This window comes from Rhodnius prolixus, unplaced genomic scaffold (assembly GCF_049639745.1).
Source record: "Rhodnius prolixus isolate KJV_2025 unplaced genomic scaffold, Rpr scaffold_1, whole genome shotgun sequence".
NCBI lineage: Eukaryota > Metazoa > Arthropoda > Insecta > Hemiptera > Reduviidae > Rhodnius > Rhodnius prolixus.
Genome location: NW_027411581.1, coordinates 44,147,582 through 44,167,106, shown reverse-complemented (window position 1 = coordinate 44,167,106; position 19,525 = coordinate 44,147,582). Strand labels below are relative to the sequence as shown.

Sequence of the window (19,525 nt, the reverse complement as noted above, 5' to 3'; positions counted from 1 at the left end):
TCCGTAAGTCCATATTGGTGTGAGAAGTGCTGTATAGAGTCGTCGTTTGTTCTGTAGTGAGAGTTTTGAGCGTTTGTCGAATAGTCTGGCTAGAAGTTTGTATCGTTTGTTCAGATCGGTACGTTTAAGTCTCGTATTGGGGTTCCAGGTAAGTTTCTTGTCTAGGTACATTCCAAGGTACCGCACATGGTCGGCTGGTGGGATCATTTTATTTTTAATTTTAAAACAAAAGTTCGTTTCCATTAGAAATCTTACTTCTTATTCATATTTTGATAACTTTAGATTAGAAATAGGAAACTTACAAGTAACTAGAAGCGGAATTCTGATCTATTTGTGATGTTAGACGCTGCTGGAGTGGTTGCAGCTGGAGTTGAATCAATGTATATAATGTACTCGGGTTGCAAATGTATAAGATAGATTTTTCAAACTGTAAAAGAGTATTGCGTCTAGGGATAATGCGCTGACAGACCCTCTTATCTCACACTCGGCTCACCTCTGGACAACTATTAGAGTGAATCGTGATCCTACGCCATTTACTAAAGTGCAAACCAAACCGATTAGATTCCCTACCTTACACATGAATCACTTTTATTTATTTTTTGCCGGTGGTATTGAAACCATTACGTATAAATAACTCTACTTCGTAAAAAATAAATTAAAAAAAAAAGATTCACACACATTCCACTATATATATCCTTTATTCCAAACTATGAGAACAATTTTATTTTACTGCTTAATGTATTGCTGGATAGATGAGCCTATAAGTAGCGTAAAGTAACATTTTTACTTCGAATTATCTAGTAACTATTACAGAAGATAACAGATGTGCAAATAACTCAACTAGTAAGTGGTGCTATTAGAAATGTGATTTCCATTACTATTACTAAAGTTTAAATATGCACATTAATTTGACAAAAAACTAAAACAAAACCAACAAAATTGTTGATGTTTCCATTAAGATGACAAGTGTTGCTCGACAAATCTAAATGCATCTAGACTGAAAAAATGAATTTCAAAACTTCGCTAATTTACTATTCCAAATCTGGCGTCTGTTTATTTTGTTTTATTATTTAAAAATTATGAGCTAGGACCCGGAATTAAAATGTGCATCATTTAAAGTTTATGGAATAAAAAACTTTATCGATAATGATCATTCCTAAGTCTCAGTTTTACAAGAAACTTTTTTTCCCAAATTATAATTAACTTTGAAATTTTCAATTATTTTTATATCCCTCGCTACTTCTTGCAATGGCTTTAAAGTTTAAACATTATCGATCTCGCCCAAAAAGTTTTGCAGGTACTGTGGATTCATCGAAACTACCTACCAACAATCTGAACTAGAATCTACAAGTTCCAAAAGCACTTTACTGCAGCAATAGAGCCACAGCCTACTCTCCCTTCTGGAACTTTTAATAAATTAATTATAGCTTCAATTCTTCACAATGTCCTTGAGACGTCTTCTTTAACGAAAATCGCAGAATTATAAAGTTCGAAGAGACGTTATATTACAAAATAATTAATTGCCAACAAGCGTACACAAAAATAAAATGTTCTACGCAACAACTGCACTCATTTGAGGCTTTAAAACAACCCAGATATTTCCTGTTCGGATTTAAAGCTCGTAAAAACTGGTAACCGACAAGTCACAGCGCAATACAGTCCTAAGATTTTAATACAAATGAAATCTAGCTCTTTGAAAAAGCTGAAGAATATGCAGCAGACATGCGACATGAAGCACTAAAGGGTTAATTGGTTTGCAAAGCATCCCCTCCTAATATACGTTAATGACAATTAATGAACAACGCTCATAGATTTTACCTAATTGCTGTTAAGTTAATTTATTTATAATATTTACAAGTAAAATTTGGAAACAGGGCTTTGTTCATGATTGAACCACGAAAGGCTAAACAACAACGAAGTAGTACTCTGTAACTTGTCGTTCATTGTTAAACCTCCAGTGCTTAGTTCGTCTTAAGGGCGCTCTATACAGTTGTATAAAATCAGTTTATCAAATCGTATCAATTGTTTCCTCACTAATTGTTAGCATTAATTATGTAAAACAAATCTCTATATCACCAGGGTAATTTGACAGAAAAACTTGTTCTATATTTCATTGTGCATATTGTGTTTCTGAATTGCTTAAGCGTCCCTACTCAAAATATCACATCAAATCAAATATCAAAAATTTAGAAATTACATATATTGCTTTGTGCTTAAATAATTTTCCATTTATTTGTTTTCTTTTGATTTGATAATTTCATCCACAATTCCTGATCCTATGTTGACTGAGACATGGACCCACCAGATCTCTGCAAGCCGCAAAATTAGTCGAATTTCAATTTTTTAGAAAACAAAGTAGACTCAAAAATATTTCAAAAAGATTTTTTTCATATCACAACGCTATGATTTTATGAAAACTTTAGTAAACCTTCCATAAACAAATAGCAAAATAAATAATGACAATATTTGTGTCCTAAAAGGACAAAGGGATGTAAATTAGCGTGTTGAACACAAGGGAGCCATTGAATAGGGCGGCGGTGAAAGGGAGCAATGGTTCGACACAGATTAGGGATGACCACACCCGGTCACCCCTTAAAGCTCATCTTACTTTTACTCCTCGCCCTTTTGTCCTGCTGAATTTATAAAACTGGAAAATGGTCAAGAAGGGTTCATTGTTGCTGGATATCATTGCAATACAACTTCTGAACACGGATCGCTATTATTATTATTTTTTATCTCTTTACGCCTCTTTATTTTTCAATAAAGACGAGAAGCACTTGTCCACCGTACCCCAAGCCACTTTATAAATAACTGTGGACAGTTTGTATAATAAAACCATTGGTCATTTATTTTTTTTAAAAAACTCATTTGATTCATACATTGCTGGGCGTAAAAATATTATTGATTCAATAACAGCGACAGCCCAGTCTTATTTATCTCTTTTAACTTTTAACCGTTTCATTTTATTGTTCTGCATTAACCCATTTCACATTGAGTAACATATCTCAATAGCCACGACTAACTATATCGTCCGAACAGTTGGCCATTTCCGATTTATTATTACCATTATTTCCACATTTGCTAAAGCTCCGGTTTAAAAGCGAACATTTTTTTTTTACAGTGAAGGAGTCGCTGGCTTCATTCATCTTTATGGCAAAGAACGGTCGGTACCTTCCAGATTCAGATACTTATACTCGACAGAATTTGGATTAAAATGACATTACAGAATGGATATCTCACGATTTTCAAGTTGCCACACTACCCTTTTGCTATTTATAATTTTTTCTTTAATTTTAATAATCAATGGTACATTCTTTTTGTGAGATTTTCTCCCAGATTTGAGAGAACTAATCTTCTTCTGTCAGACTTCTCAACTGAGTTGTATGCTGATTGACACAGCTACTGTCTTGCTGTTACCCTTTTTAAAAGTGTTTAAAAGTGTCATCACTTTTATTCATTATTCTTTCACACTTTTACCGGTTGTGTAATTAACTCGCTTTACGGCCAAAAGTAGCTAGCTACTCTCTCCATTTCTTCTGTATCTTCCATTAATTGCGCTATCTTCGGGTGTCATGAAGGGTAGATCTGATAGATTTCTGCCTGGAACGTATGCTACCTACATGTAGGGCGATATGGAAGCACTCTGAAAAGCTGAAGAGGTTGTCACTTAGGGCCAGCATGCATCAAAACTCCCAGTAAACATTGCTGATCAAGGCATTTCCTGGATTCCCACTGCTATTGATCGCGGATCTTGACCAGGATTAGACAAAGTGTCCATGCTCTCTTATTCTAGTCTTACGCTTTTAACGGTTCAATTAGTCAGAAAAGATTTAAAAAGGGTGTTCTGCCACAAGTGGGTCCAGCACCTCTGTGGAGAATGTCAGGAGAAGAGCAAAACATCTCTTATACCCTTTCAGATTGCAGCGTAAGTCGATCATTTGAGAAACAGAAAGGAAAATTCGCAAAAATGAACAGAGAAAAATGCTAGACCTTGTTAAAAGGTGAAGTTTCCCTGTTAGAATTAAAAGGAGCCCATTATACCTTAGTTTTTATTTTATTTTAGCAGTTTATTTTTGCTGAATATTCCCTAAATAAATGAAATATTTCTATTTCAAACTGACAAAATGAATCAGTTTTGGTGGTTTAAGTAATTCAGAATATTTTTTTCCCAGTTACAATAGTTGCAATTTATGGAGCTGTTTTAACCTATTTTTGAAATTTAGCAAACAAAGAAGAGTTACATTAAATTTGCAATATTTTACATTGATCTTGTTATTATTTGTGACTTTGTAGTTCTTGGATACAGAGTTCCTTCACTCTAAAATTTAAAAAACAAAATCTATTTAACTTCATGCAAGCTAAGAGGTTAGGTTTTCTTCGCCCAGAACGTACTAAATGGCAATTTGAGGTTGACAGCATTTTGAGGATTAATTCGGCCATGAGCTTCCATTTCTTTCTAATCGCTAAAAAGTCGCCAATCGTTGTATCTAACAACAGTCTATTCCTAAAGTGGAATATACTTCACAATATAATCAACAGATTCGGCTTTTCACAGCAACAATTAATCAAATATTAAAATCATTTTTTAAAAATACTTCTTGAATCCATTTTTCCAGGCATATTTTTAACGGCAAACTGTTTAAGTTAATAACTCGGAAACAGATTTAATAAATAAATCAGAAAGTTGGGATCATTTGTCAATGTTTTGTGAAGAGGATGGAGAGTTTTTTAGCCGGGAGTTTAGTGCAAGATAAAAAAAAGGGGGAAAAATTACTTCTTCTTGTCTTTGGCGGTACCTTAGATTGTCTGACTCAACTTCCGGAGTTCTTATTCTTGACGTCGACCACAGAGTAGGGTCTAAAAAGAGTGGACAGCTGAGAGGGACTACAGTTGGATTTGATGTTGAAACGGGCAATTAGTGTCGGGCTAGTGGTGGATATGGTAGTGCGATGTGGCGAGTGATCTCCGCGCGTCCCTCATCACAATGAGAGGATAAAAAGAACTTCTATTGTAAACCTTACTTCCTCTGGGTCGCATCCATCATCGCTTGGCATAGAAACTCTCGTCCATCCTCTCTTCATTCTAGCCTACACTTCAACATCGTGACGAACACTGTACTCGTTTACCATCAATCATGGAGACTCTTGTGTTAGCGGTGGAGACGAAGAAGAAGAAGTAGAAGGCAGTAAATTTAACTTGTTTTTATCCCCTGTGCGTCTCGCTTTGTCTTTCAGACTTGTCTACTACTTGCAGCAGGGAGTATAATTCTGTTAGACATCTCCTTGGGGAAAGTGAATTAAAAGGAGAATCAGTGAGCAGGAGCTCAGATGGTTGGTAATTCATCTGTTCTAAATGATAAAACTCTTCAACAATATTCAACGCAGTAAATCGTTTTGAGAAATGATCGAATTAGTGAACAGATCACCTGTTCCGATTGTTGCAAATCTTTGCCAATTACTTTTCAATTTTCTACCCAACTTTGTTAACAATCTTCTTTCCAATCACTCGACAGTATTGCTACTATTTAAAAATTAAATTGTCTCAATTACCTACAAATTAAATCAAAGTCAATAAATAATCCAAGCGAGAAAAATCGCCGAGATCAAATATTTGAATTTTTCAAAATAAGTGATCAAGTGTGAGCTGAAAAGAATTATTTAATGCTTAACTAATTAATAAAAATATACAGGGTATTCATTTTAAGACGGTTCAAATGCATTTCATGCTTAAATACCATGCCACATATTTAAGTGATCAATATCTTTCATGTAAAGGATCAAACTTATTCCTTAATTTATCAAATAATGCACTTTCGCTACTTGTGCAGCATGTAGTGTGCCTTCAAAGGTGCCTCTTCTGGCTCGCAAGCCAGGTTAGCCAGGAGGTTTCAACTGCTCTTTGAATCTGAGAAATATTGGCAGGAGGTTTCCATTTTTTTTTTTTTGTTTTGGTTATTAAACGCAACTATCTCAAAATTATCAAAAAATTATTAAACCTTCATGTTTGTAACAGATGTAAAATTAATTTTTAGCCATTTTGGGTATGCTTGAGAACATCTAAAGCTCTTAACATTTGATTTTTCTTAGAAAAATCACTCGGAAAACGACTTATTTCCCGATATTAAGAAAAATAATAGCTTTACTGCCTTGGCAATATTTTTAGTAGACAGGGGATGAAAAAAATACATAAAAATGACCTAAACGCGTGCTTTTCTTTCTCTTTGATAACAAGTTAAAAAATTGAAATATGATTAATAAAGTATCAGTCGCGTATGCGGGCAGGAAACTAAAATCAAGTCACATATTCTGAAACTAGAGGTAACGGGCAACAAATTTTTCCTCTACCATTTTTCGCTCAGATCAACCGTTTAAGCATGAAATGCATTTGAGCCGTCTTAAAATGAAGAACCTGTATAAATTGGAAAAAAGAAAATGTTGAATTATGGTCAATAATTGCAGTCTAATGATGGAAGCTATTTTCCGGCGTTAAATTTACAAATCTGAGTTTATGTGATTGAGTTTCATCGTGCAGGTTACTACTTTAAGATCGTAATTGTCTTTCCAAAAAAATGAAACCTTCAAAATATTAGCGAGAGAAATAAATTAAATATAATATGTTTATTTAACCTCAGATACTAAGGCGATTTCACCTGATCCTTATCATGATTATTTCTCCCCCTGTTAGAGTTTCATTCAGAAAAGAGAAAAAAGGAAAAAGTAAGAAAGTAATGACCTGAATGGAAGCTCTTTGAAAAAAATATTATCTCCGTAATTATTTCCGAAAAGAGAAGAATAGAAGACTTTAGAGGGAACAATACCTCTCAAGAGTGGTAGACTATTTCGAAGCCCAATTCAAAGGCAAGAGATTTTGTAAAGCTAAGCATCTTATTCAACATTCTTATGTATGAATACTTAAATAGATCATTAATTCTTAATATGCTCCACTCCCTTGGCGTCTCTTACAATTCTGAAAGGACAGGTGATTTTATGGTATATTTATAGAGTTACAGAATTTGTATTATAACCTGTTACAATTTCAAAAACCATTACAAAACTCGTGCTTTTTTCACATATTTCTTCAAACTATTCATTAATTTGTGAATGATCGATTGTCGTGTCACGAAGTATTAACGATGAAATGTAGGTTTGTTTATTCTTTTAGAAATACGTAGTGTCAGAACGATTAGTAATTGCGAATCGTGCCCAAGTAACGTTTTTTTACTATCTTTTGCACGTCGTGTTAGGCAATTTTATTCTTGTGCAGATTTTCGAATCTGAGTATTCAAAGGCCATGAAAGTTTCGAGATCGTCTTTAATCGGAAAAGTGGTTTTTACTACTTAATGTGATAATCAAAATTTGGAAATAACCAATCCGTTTAGTAGCGCATTCATTCGGTGGTAAGATTTTGTTTGAATTTGGTATCTAGGGGTGATATTCAATTCTTTGTTTTAGAAATATTTCGTTCACACGCAACTCACCGGTGACATCTGCTGAAAATTCCTACAGAATATTTGGCGGCACGATGGCTTTTTTGGCTACTCGTAAGTAGAAATATTATTAATATTTTCATCTTAAATATAATCGTAATCTCAAATATATTAGAATTGTCGCCCAATTAAGACTGCCAAATAAAACCCTTGTAAGACAGTATATTGATGGAAAGTCTCACATAATTAATGCGGAGGAAATACGATGAAATGTACAACTATAATAAATATGAGTCCCTTTCACATATACTTATTAGATGCCAGTATTATAAATTATCTAGAGACCAATTCCTGCAAAGATACATTGATAAAAATATCAGCGAGGAAGAAAATTCAGTCAATTACTGATTTGGATAAATTAAAATCTATAGCGTTCTATATGCTGGCTGTAACTAAAAGAAGAGATTTTGCGTTAAATTTACTTTGAGTTATTTTATTTTACTTTATTTATGTTTTCTTAAAATGTTTACTTTAATTTATATGGAGCTATTTATTTATTTATTCGTTTATCTTTAATTAATTTGTTTTCAAAAGGAGTTTATTATTAATTAATTAATTTATCTAACTGTTCTCATTTTCATTTATTTAATTTATTTGTAATGGAAATGTATAGGATACAAAACAAAAATGTACGAAGCTGACTCCCTGTAATATGTAAAATTGCATAAATACAGAATTATTTTTTGTTTTAATGATTTAAGGCGCGTCAACATCTAAGGTTATTGGCGCCCGGAGCATTTTTCAGTGTACTGCCGGCCTCCGGACAGTGTTCTCTCGTTACAGACAACACTGAACCATCACCGGACAGTGAGCTGTAAGAAGCTCCTAGGAAGAGAAAATCTAAAAGTCAGTAGCTGGATTCGAACCCGGGAACTCCGCGTGGGAGTCCAGTACGCTAACCGCATAGCTAATCCCTTCCCTTAATACAGTATTATTATTATTATTAATATTTCGGACATTTACAATGGGGTTCAAATTATTGAAACCTAATTTATGTATTTTTTATACTTTAATTGATTTAAGTAAATTAAAAGAAGATCCGTGGGCCTAAGACAAGGAGATCCAATGTCACCGCTTCTCTTTAATTTGGTATTGGAAGTGGCGATAAGAAATACGCTGTCAATATCCGGTGGCAATATATACAATCGCCTAGTGCAGTGTCTTGCCTATGCGGATGACATAGCACTTACAGCTCGGTCCGCAGCGTCACTAAAATCACCCTTTATGGAACTAGAGGAAAACGCTGCAGAGAATGGACTGTGTGTCAACGCTCAAAAAACCAAGTATCTGGTGACTACGAGAAGAGCCAGGCTACAAGTTGGTCAACACAGTTTCGAAGGAGTGAGGGAATTTAAGACAAACGCTCCGGAACAAAAACTTGTCCAGGCAGGCCAAAGTGGTCATCTATAAAACGATTATTAGACCGGTTGTTATGTATGGCTCGGAGACGTGGGCGCTGACGGTGGCCAATGAAAATAGACTAAATTACTGGGAAAGGAAGGTCCTTAGAACTATCTACGGACCTATAGCTGACAATGGAGTTTTCAGATGTAGAAGGAACATCGAGCTGAAGGAGCTTTATAAGGATGCAGACCTGGTGACCGCTATTAAAGTTGTAAGACTGAGATGGTTGGGGCACCTAGAAAGAATGGATCGTGGGAGAGGTCCACGCAAAGCTTTTGAAGGACATCCTGGGGGGAAGAGACCGCGACTTCGTTGGCTACAAGATGTGGAGGATGACCTCCAAAAAATGCAGATTCACCAATGGAGAAGAAAGGCAGTAGTTCGAGAGAGCTGGTCTAATCTGCTTAAGGAGGCCAAGGTCCTACAAGGGCCGTAGTGCTCAAGGAAGGAAGGAAAGAAGGAAAAGAAGATCAGATGACCCTTAGTGTCTTACTCAACAAATTTTATGGATACTTTTTCGAAAAAAACACTGCAACTTTTGTTCTTTAAACTTGCTAAGGAACGAAAGAGCAATAATACTAATATTTAAATCACCTAAAATGTTGCATATTAAATGTACACACAGGCCAATAATTCATAATTAAAAGGTTTTACCGAGTAGACGTTTAAAGAGTTTCTAAGAGAAGGACTGGCCACGTTTCTTTCAATGTTCTATCCTTTGCAGTATCCTTATAACGCTGAATCCAAAAATTGATTAAAAATTCCAAGTTTATAAGAATGTAAGTTAAAATTTTGAGAAGAAAAAATTGCAGTGACGTGAGGCTAGAAGCAGATTAATAAACAATTATTTTCAGTTTAAGTTTAGGCGAAAAAAGCGACGTGTTTGGGTTATATTCTATTTTATTCTTAGTTTTTGTTTGCGCTTAGGTTCTCGGACAAAATAAACAGCCTCTTTATTGAGAATAGAATAAACGGTGCAACGTTATTACGTCCATAATACAAACATATTTAATACGCTTGTGTATCCCTTGGAAGAACTACGGTTGACATGTTTTTCTTAATTTGCATGTCGCTCTCTACCTAGATCTTTGAGCCTTAAAGATGGTGTTTGTTTAAGCCTTAAATCCTTTTACCTTTCTTTCTGTGCTCTCCTTCACAGATCCTCTAATAACATTCCAATTTTTTTTTTTTTTTTCGAAGACAGGTGTATTTACGATATAATTTTGTTCCCTTTTATATTTTACATATATACATATTTTTTATGTTTACATCATATAGATTACGATGGGTCTACCATTGGGCACAATAGAAGTAGAAGAATGGAAAGGTCGCTATAGAATGTCTTACATATTTATGCCTGATGACAGACAGAGCGATGGAAATTTTTCTGTCTTTCTCTCTGTCTATCTAAGCAGGTATTCCGGTATGTAGAGGAAGTGCAGCCCTCTCATCCGCGAGTAATAACTTAAAGTACCTTCCATACCTCCTAAATACACACGCCCGCAATGCCTTTCTATATTTCCCAAGACTTTTCTCTTGTTGCATGCCCAATTCTACTCACTCGCATCTTATATATACTTCTCGGTCCTCGGGCACAATCTCTAATATACATTTATGAAGAAGAAAAACTCTTATACTCCTTCATAAAGTCCTCTTTTACTTCTTCTTCTCTTTGTATTGTGTAATACCTCCCCCAACTTCTCTCTATACAACCTTTGCGCTTCCCGTTTTCATTGCTATCAGACATGAAATGGATTTTTTTTTTTTTATTTAAATAAAAAAGTATCCTACAGTGAGGAATAAGATTGTCAACCTTTCCACTATCTGAGCACCCTTTTGTACTTACAAGGAACAGGGAAGTCCTCATTGTATGTTCATGTAATATAATTATGATTTGTTATTGGGAGTAGTATATAGAAGGGAATCATGATATGTTTGTGCTCGGAAATAATATATGCGATACTGAATGAATTACCGAATAATAACGAACTTAAAACCCAGATATAATTTACTATACTATATTATTTCAACTCTGAATAAAATAAAAAGATGCTTCATCAAGTTTAAAAAAACCTTTTCCCGCCTGCTTCTGTTTTATTTTGAAAAAACAGTTATCTTCTACGATTAGACTCTGGGAAATTTGCCAAGAAGTATTTTGGTTTTCCTTAAAACTACAAGCCCGAATGAACTTATATCAACAATAATGGTCTGGTTTTTCTAGATTTGTCTGAATTTCAAACTAAGGTGTTGGTCAGACTTATTGACGACGCATGAGGTGTGGCTTTTAAAACCAAATTCAAATATGGTACTAAGTTCAATTTCTGGTCTTGGCCACGGATTTTATTTAATGTGATAACTTAAAAAAAATGTATTTAAAATAATTTAAGCTAGCTAATGTAATATCTCTGTTAAACTGATCGGTAGATCAGCTCGTAAAACCAAACTGAAAGAATAGACTTTACATCACTTTTTAAATTTTCTAAATCAATATATAGTTTGCTAAGAAAATTAGACTATAGTGTTTAATAGGGCAATAAGTTAAGTGAGGAATAATTTACTTCTAACACCTTGGTTTGAGTTTCAGAGAGATCAGGAAAAACCAGACCACAATTGCAAATGTAAATGCATTTATGCATATAGTTTTAAATAAACCAAAGATACTCTCTGTAATATGATCCAGGTGAGACAGTTGAAACGTTAGCATAATTGTTTTTAAGGATGAAACAAAAGAATCGACAAGAAGCGTCAAATAATCACCAACTCTCTTGCAACGAATCACTTTCAATTCAAATACAATTCCAATTTCAAACAATCTTAAATTTAAATATTGTAATTATATTTTCTTTATAAACATTTTGATTAAATAATTTTAAAAACTTGACTCATTGCAGCTACATTTCCGACTAATTCTAATTCACGCTGAATTTCTTTTTTCGTACTAAAGATGCCGTTAGTGTCCAATATTTCTCTGAAGTTTATTTAAAAAAAGAAAAAAGAAAATCCTAATGCTTTTCATTCTCACTTTAAAGAGAAAAATTTGTTGTAGATATCCTAAAATAATATATTAGCACAAGATGCACAACTTAAACATGCGCTTAGTAAACTGCACCAGACACTAACGAAAAAAAAGAATAGCTTTATTTCTTCGAAGCGTAAGAACCTGAAAACTTTGAAAACCAGATTTAAAACTAATTTTAATGATTTTAATTCTACCTTGGACTGTACCAAGACAATCGGATGACAACGAATCCCCATACTAGACTGAAAAGACAAGAAACTAACCAATGCTACAAACTTCTCGCCAGACTACTTGACAAACGATCGAAACATAACCTACCTAACAAAAGACTCTTGTACCTGTTGTTACTGTGACCTATTTGGTCATACGGCATCGAAGTATAGGGATCAACTAAATGTTCCAACTCTCTGCGCCTCAACATTGCTGTCAAAAATACTTCGGAACTTCTGAACTATTTTATGTTTCTAACCATAATGACCTCGAAATCTCTTTCGTTAAAAATCTTAGTAAAACTCGTTTCTTAAAATTTCATTCCTCTACAGCAGCTCATCCTAACCTCTAATCGAATACCCATCTTCTTCCGCAATGTCAGGTAATCCTCCAAGTCAATCGAAGAGAGGATGGTGCCGCGAACCACTCTCATCATAAGAGCAATACAGTATATTCACGTTAATGGAGTGACGGCATCACTGGGTGCCTTCTCCGATCCACATTCCTGATATTGTTATCTTATATCACATTTGTTTGTTGCAGCAGTTGTTGCAGTTGTAAATTTCAATAAAAGATTTAAAAAAAAACAAACAAAAAATTTTAATTGTAATGATTGGGCATTTTATAGAATGCAGAACTTTGTTGGGTATAACCTCTCCGTGACTATTTAAGATCCTTACTAATCTAGCGATCCTTTTTATTTTTGGCATTCGAAAGAAAATGCAAAGTTATTAGCTGTCGGAACATACCGGAGTATGAATGGGACCAAAGGCTTGCAGTAAGGAGTACGTTAGACAAATGGCAGAAAAAATAAATAGATAAAAGGAGAAATACTATAAAAAAATAATGTTTAGGCGCTAATAACCTAGAAGTTGATAGGCTAAAACCAAAAACATAATTTAAATTGCTTTACCATGGCTCTTCTTGGATATTCAACGCTCTTGTCTAGCAAACTTACTGGTAAAATGTGGCCAGCAATAACAATCACCATGGCAACCTGGCAGATATTTCCTTTATTAATGTAATAATTTTACACAGATAGCTCTCCTTGTATCACAGACATATTACTTGAAGAGAGTCTCTTGCCTAGCGATTTGGAAAATTAGGGTATAATCCAGGAATGTGGACATGATTGAGTGGATGGGGCGTTTAGAAGGGAGTTAGGTAGGATAGCAATTAGATTTAAGGGATGTAGGGGTGCAGAGACTCACATAGATAGGACGATTAATAAGTTAGGGCGGCTGAAGAAGTGACACGAATAGAGGAGCCAGAAACGCTGCCAATAACACTCTCGGACACTAGCTCACTGGCCACTTATTTAGTTAAGTAACCGTGAATGCAGACAACCTCTTCTTCAGGAAAAATTGTTATTAGTTAACTCGGAGATTTATCTTGTAGTTAGGTATAATTCTACTACTTAGTTCAACGTATAACAGTCGCCTCAGACTAGAATTTTGTTATAATTAATTTTTTTTAGAGGTATCAGTTAACTAGATGGCAACATAAATTTTTGCTAAACTTTTGCTTGTCCTGCTTCAGCTTTAGTGTTCTTTAACCTTCAGGAAGTTCAAGATACTTTTGCTTTTGGCCTCGCCAAGAAGGAAATGATTTCATTTATAGCATTTATTTATTTCTAAGCCCTAAGTAGTGCTTTTAGAAGACTTTCTGGACAGGAGAATCAACCTACTCCAGGTTCCCAAAAAATTAAATTAAAAAAATAGATAGATAGATAGATAGATAAAAATACTGTATTTTATGTATTTATATATTACAGGGAGTTCTGTTAGTGAGTTAAATTCCGTTAACAATCTGGTAGTGTTCAGTAAACAAATAAAATTATTCCTGCAGTTACAAAAATAAATTATAAATAAATAAATAATATCTAATGACAAAAAAATTAAATGATAATTAATTAAATAATTAAGAAAAATGGTAATAAAATACTTAAGGCACGACTTGACACGACAAAATAAATAAAATACAAATAAATAAATAAATTCTGACCAAACTTAAAATATTACCATCATATTCGGACTGTATACATTGGAGAGGATTAATAATTTTTTTTTTTTTAATTAGATCTAAGCGAAAGTAATTAAGATTCAATCAAAATTTCTAATTAGCATTATTATTGTACTATTATTCGTTTATTATAAAAGATCTTAACTTGAGTACTTCTATAATACGAGGGTCGTTTGAAAAGTCCGTGCAAAAATAAAAACTACTTAATTTTTCGGGGTAAACCTTTTTTATTTTTCAACATAGTCTCCTTTTAGGCTTATACACTTCGTCCAACGCTGCTCTAGTTTGTTGAATCCCTTCCGAATAATAGGATTTGTCCAAGTCTGAAAAATAGCCATTCGTTTCTGCAATCACCTCCTCATTTGAATAAAATCTTTTTCCCGCCAGCCATTTCTTCATATTGGGGAACAAATAGTAGTCCGAGGGAGCCAAGTCTGGAGAATAGGGGGGATGTGAAACGAGTTGGAACCCTATTTCCATTAATTTTGCGACCACAACTGCTGAGCTGGTGCGTTGCCGTGATGGAAAAGGAATTTTTTGTGGGCCAATCGTGAGCGTTTTTCTTGCAGCTCGGTTTTCAAACGGTCCAATAACGATGAATAATATGCACCTGTAATAGTTTTACCCTTTTCCAGATAGTCGATGAGGATTATTCCTTGCGAATCCCAAAAGACAGTCGCCATAATCTTTCCGGCCGAAGGAACGGTCTTCGCCTTTTTTGGCGCAGATTCCCCCTTGGTAACCCATTGTTTAGATTGTTCTTTGGTCTCAGGAGTGTAGTGATGTATCCATGTTTCATCCACAGTGACGAAACGACGCTTAAAGTCCTGCGGATTCTTCTGGAACAGCTGCAAACCGTCCTTGTAAAACTTCACACGATTTCGTTTTTGGTCAAGCGTGAGCAATCGCGGCACCCATCTTGCGGATAGCTTTGTCATGTCCAAATGTTGATGCAAAATATTATGTACCCGTTCATTCGAGATGCCCACAGCACTAGCAATCTCACGCACCTTCACTCTTCTGTCATCCATCACCATATCATGGATTTTATCAATGATTTCTGGAGTAGTAACCTCAACAGGGCGTTCAGAACGTTCAGCGTCACTTTTGCCCATATGGCCACTCCGAAAATTTTGAAACCACTTATAAACTGTTCTAATCGAAGGTGCAGAGTCACCATAATGTTTATCAAGCTTCTCTTTAGTCTCCTGAGGCGTTTTGCCTTTCATAAAGTAGTGTTTAATCAACACACGAAATTCTTTTTCGTCCATTTTTTGAAAATCACTCGACTTCCTCGATTCAAACGAATGCCAAACACAAAGAAATAGACCGATCTGGCTGAAACTTGGTGTGTATTCTTCCAAGAGATGCTACTAACTAAACATAACCTCGATACGCGCCAGTGGTGCTATCTCTCTGACTTTGCACGGACTTTTCAAACGACCCTCGTATTCCTCTAGGATTCCTAACAAACTTATCTCTGTACATATGATTATAATCGGAATGAATGGCTATCTCAACATCCAGTGAGGTCATATGATTAGTCCACATCTCAATTAAATCAGGGATATTCTTTATAATACACTCCACACTATCAGAAAACTAATTTTAAAAACCTGTACACCTATATGTACTTTGTTTTCTCGCTTATAATTCAGCAAAAATACTAATTATTTCTTCAAAATTTATAGCATTTTGTTCCATTACAACACAAATATTTATTTCGTTCAGTCTGTTATACTTGGGTCTATATTTGGTTTTTATATAGTATTTATTTAAATATATTATATGTTGGAATGTCGAAAGACTTTAAATTATCTTCATATTTTAAAATTTTGACATGAAAAACTCACTTGGACATTAGTTCTAACTCTAACAATAAAATTACTGATAGCACTTTTTTATTTTTAGAGCTAAGTAGTTTATGGGGGAGAGAATAAAAAACTTAACTTCTTCTTTCTATTATGCAGGTGGTAGGTCTGTACTTATTAGCGAAATAGCACGGTAAGGGAAGGCGCATCCAACTCCTTCCCAAAGAAATGCCTTTGGGGGAATTTCTCATAGGGTTTATTACAAACTGGAATAATTTAATTTGTCAAGAGTCTGAAATAAATCGATCGTTATTTGTGAGGACATAGACTAAATATTATATTTATCAAATAACAGTTTTTTAATTATGGTGAACACATTCACGTACAAGGGCGATTGGTCGAAATAATTTTTCGCAGTCTGGAATTCCCAAAACTTCAGGTAATTACTTAAAACGGTAAATCTGTAGGATCGCAACATCATCTCTTGCCCTGATATGAATCAATAGCAAAAGAAGGGACAGCAAACATATTTGGAAAGAATCTTAAACATTTTGTGATGGGGTTGGTCGAAAACTTGTAACATAATTGTTGTGACTGAAAAGAATAGCTCTAAATGATGGAAATTTCAGGATTGATTGTAAATTGTGACATTTTCAATGTACATGTAAAGATATTTCTGTTGAAGAATAAAAAGCGAAAAACCTTTTCTATTTAATTCCAAACCATTTATAAGTTGAATACTGAACAATCAAAAATCCAATTTTCTAAAGATCAACTAAAGATGTTCATAAAGTTTGGGGAGTCTATTGAAGTTTTCCCAATCCAAGAAGTGTCTTTTCCCTTCTTCTGTTTTCGCTTTTTTCCCCCCCCCCCTTTGAAGGGAGGAAAATGCGGAATAATTATGAACTAGACCCTTTTAGAGGAGTGTAGCCCTTCTACAATTTTCTTAAATTATATAGAGCTAAACAATGAGGAATAACAATTCAATGCTCAATCAGGCTGATGGGGAGACGCCTTCTCATTAAAACCAAAACAAGAGATTACAATGCCGATCATAAAAACCCCTTCTGTCTACATCCTTCGTACTCTTTTACTTTTTTTTAAAACTCCTTTATTTGCCAGCCTTTACCTTCTGTTTGCAGCATCCACTTTCAAACAGTAATTAGTTTAAAGAACCAAGCACAAAATTTAATCGTTACCCAAGCTTGTTGTCTAATGCAAATTTACTTAGGCTCTTTCTACTGCTTTATTTTTATTTTTTCTGCTCAAGTAAGTGGCCAGTGTTGCTTGGCTCCGTCAAGTTAGATATGAAACACAGGGGAGTGGAGAAGTTAAGTCGGCACACAATACGACTGGACTTCCTACATTAAACTTGCTCTGGTGTGAATAACAAAAGCATTTTTTGTTTGTTTGTTTGTTTGAATCTACATTATTTACTTCCGGCCTCCCTTAGTATGTCCTGTTTGAGCAGCACACGACTTCCACCTCTCGGCGAGCTCTTCTTTTCAGGACGTAGCACACTTGACTCTTTCTTTCGTTAATTAATGAACTTAAAACGCATTGATACGAAAGTTTAATTATAAAAATCATATTCTCACACTCCGCATTGTGAAAAAGCGGATGTCTTCAAATAAACATACTGAATTATCATTTTCCTGAAAGATGCATCTTAAATCTAATTTCAGTAAAATTAAGGAAACTGACATTACTTAATCCATAGTAGTTTCCAAACTGTGAAGGATGCCTATTGACAATCTGGTGCTCAATTTTTATTAAAACTTATATTTTGAGGTAAAAATAATCAAAAAGTTATAATTATTAAATTAGGGTACAAAGTAAGCGAAGTACGTTGAGAGATAAGGGAAACAGAAGATATAATCTGAGAAATTCGCCCATTTTGAGAATTAACTGTATTTCTCTTACTAAAGAGAAAATGGTTTTTGGGAACTTAACATATTTATAGATACATAAATATATAAATATTATTTGTAAAATTAAAACTGTTACAAACACTGATAGAGACTTGACGAGAAGTAGGGAACGATACAGAAAGTTTAGAACTCAGTTAATGTTTTAGAAGCTTTTTGTTCAAGGCAATCAATCGTATTCTATTTTCTGTTTTTAAAAAAGGTTTTCGCAACATTTGATTGGACTATAAAGTTTTTTAATTTTAGCATGTGTATATAGATATAATATATAAACAGATCTAATTCACTAATTTCCCTTCAAATGTGAATGATTTATTAAATTGCAGTTTTACTTATATTAAAACTGTCGGGTAGGACAGTTGTATAAGCGTTGATTGTCAAAAAGTGCACGAAAAAGCTTAACGTGAACAACACCTATCCGCATTATTAGTTTGCAATGCTTACTATGCAAAAATAATAAAAATATAAAACAAGTAATTGATAACAATGTTTTACCTTGTACGAAGAATATCCTGTAAAAGGCACCTCAATGGATCACCAGTCCAATAGCACTTGACTCTTGACATTAGTTAAAATATTTCACTACACTATTCGCACTAAGTATAACTTAATCACAATTTATAAAATAGAATTCACTTTAACAAGCATTAATATTCAAAATAATCGCGTTAATGCAGAGATCACAATAACGAGTTAAAGATGGCCGCCGGTAACTGACCAGGCTTATCAGTTTGTAAGTTAAGGTTATCTCAGCTGAGTGACCAACTTTTCTTTTATAATCTACAAAAATAAAATTTAGTTTCATAGATTTAAGGATTTAAGGATAAAAATAGAATTAAGGATTTCATTTCATCGATTTACTTTTCACTAATTACAATTTATTTTTGTACATTATGAAAGAAAATAATTGGAAGAAAGTTGGTCACTCTGATCACAGAGTCTTTGGTCACAGCTGATCTGCCTGGCCAGTTACCAGCGGCCCTTTTTCAAATACAAAATATTTGTTCAGTAAAGTGTAGCACCCGTTTAACTTCGTTTGATTTTAATATCGGAGTTATCGGACTATTAATAACTAAATCTTTAAAAATCGTTAAATAAAAGCTCTATGCAAATAAACATACAAAATGGATGAGAACAATAGGTGAAAATAGATTTGTTTTCCTGTAAGATAAGTAGTAATCAATTTTGCAACATTAATTTAATTAAAATTAATAAATTTAATGAATGAATAAATATCAATATTCAATATTGGCTCAGTGATGTCAGGAAGTTACTAACAGAGTAATATTGGCTGCCTATATTACTACGTTAACTAACATGTATTATGTGGTCAACTAATTGCATTAACCACGCACTATAGATTGCACATATTTGCGCAATATACGTAATATATTTGCCTTTCTGTTGAAATTCACAAACTAAAATTATCAAATTAATTGCTAATTTACGAAACTATTGATAGTTCTCGTAAATATTTCTTTTAGACCTCTTCAAACGACCAGTTTTTACCAAGAAAATGGTGCCCTTTGATCTGTAAAACTTTATTTCTTAGCAAATTTTTAGTTAGTACTCAACTTTGAGAGAGAGGGGGGGCTGGTTTTTTTTTTTCAGCTCATCGACAACTTGGTCATCAGCGCCTAGTTC

General features: G+C 34.1%; 1 long non-coding RNA gene across 1 annotated transcript in view; it reads right to left on the bottom strand.

Moving 5' to 3' along the window:
- Positions 1 to 18,590, bottom strand: part of LOC141460250 (uncharacterized) — a 47,656-nt gene extending 29,066 nt beyond the window's left edge. The window contains exon 1 of the long non-coding RNA XR_012461822.1: positions 18,377 to 18,590. This is a non-coding gene — a long non-coding RNA (uncharacterized lncRNA). The remainder of the gene's footprint in view (positions 1 to 18,376) is intronic.
- Positions 18,591 to 19,525: the final 935 nt, after the last annotated feature.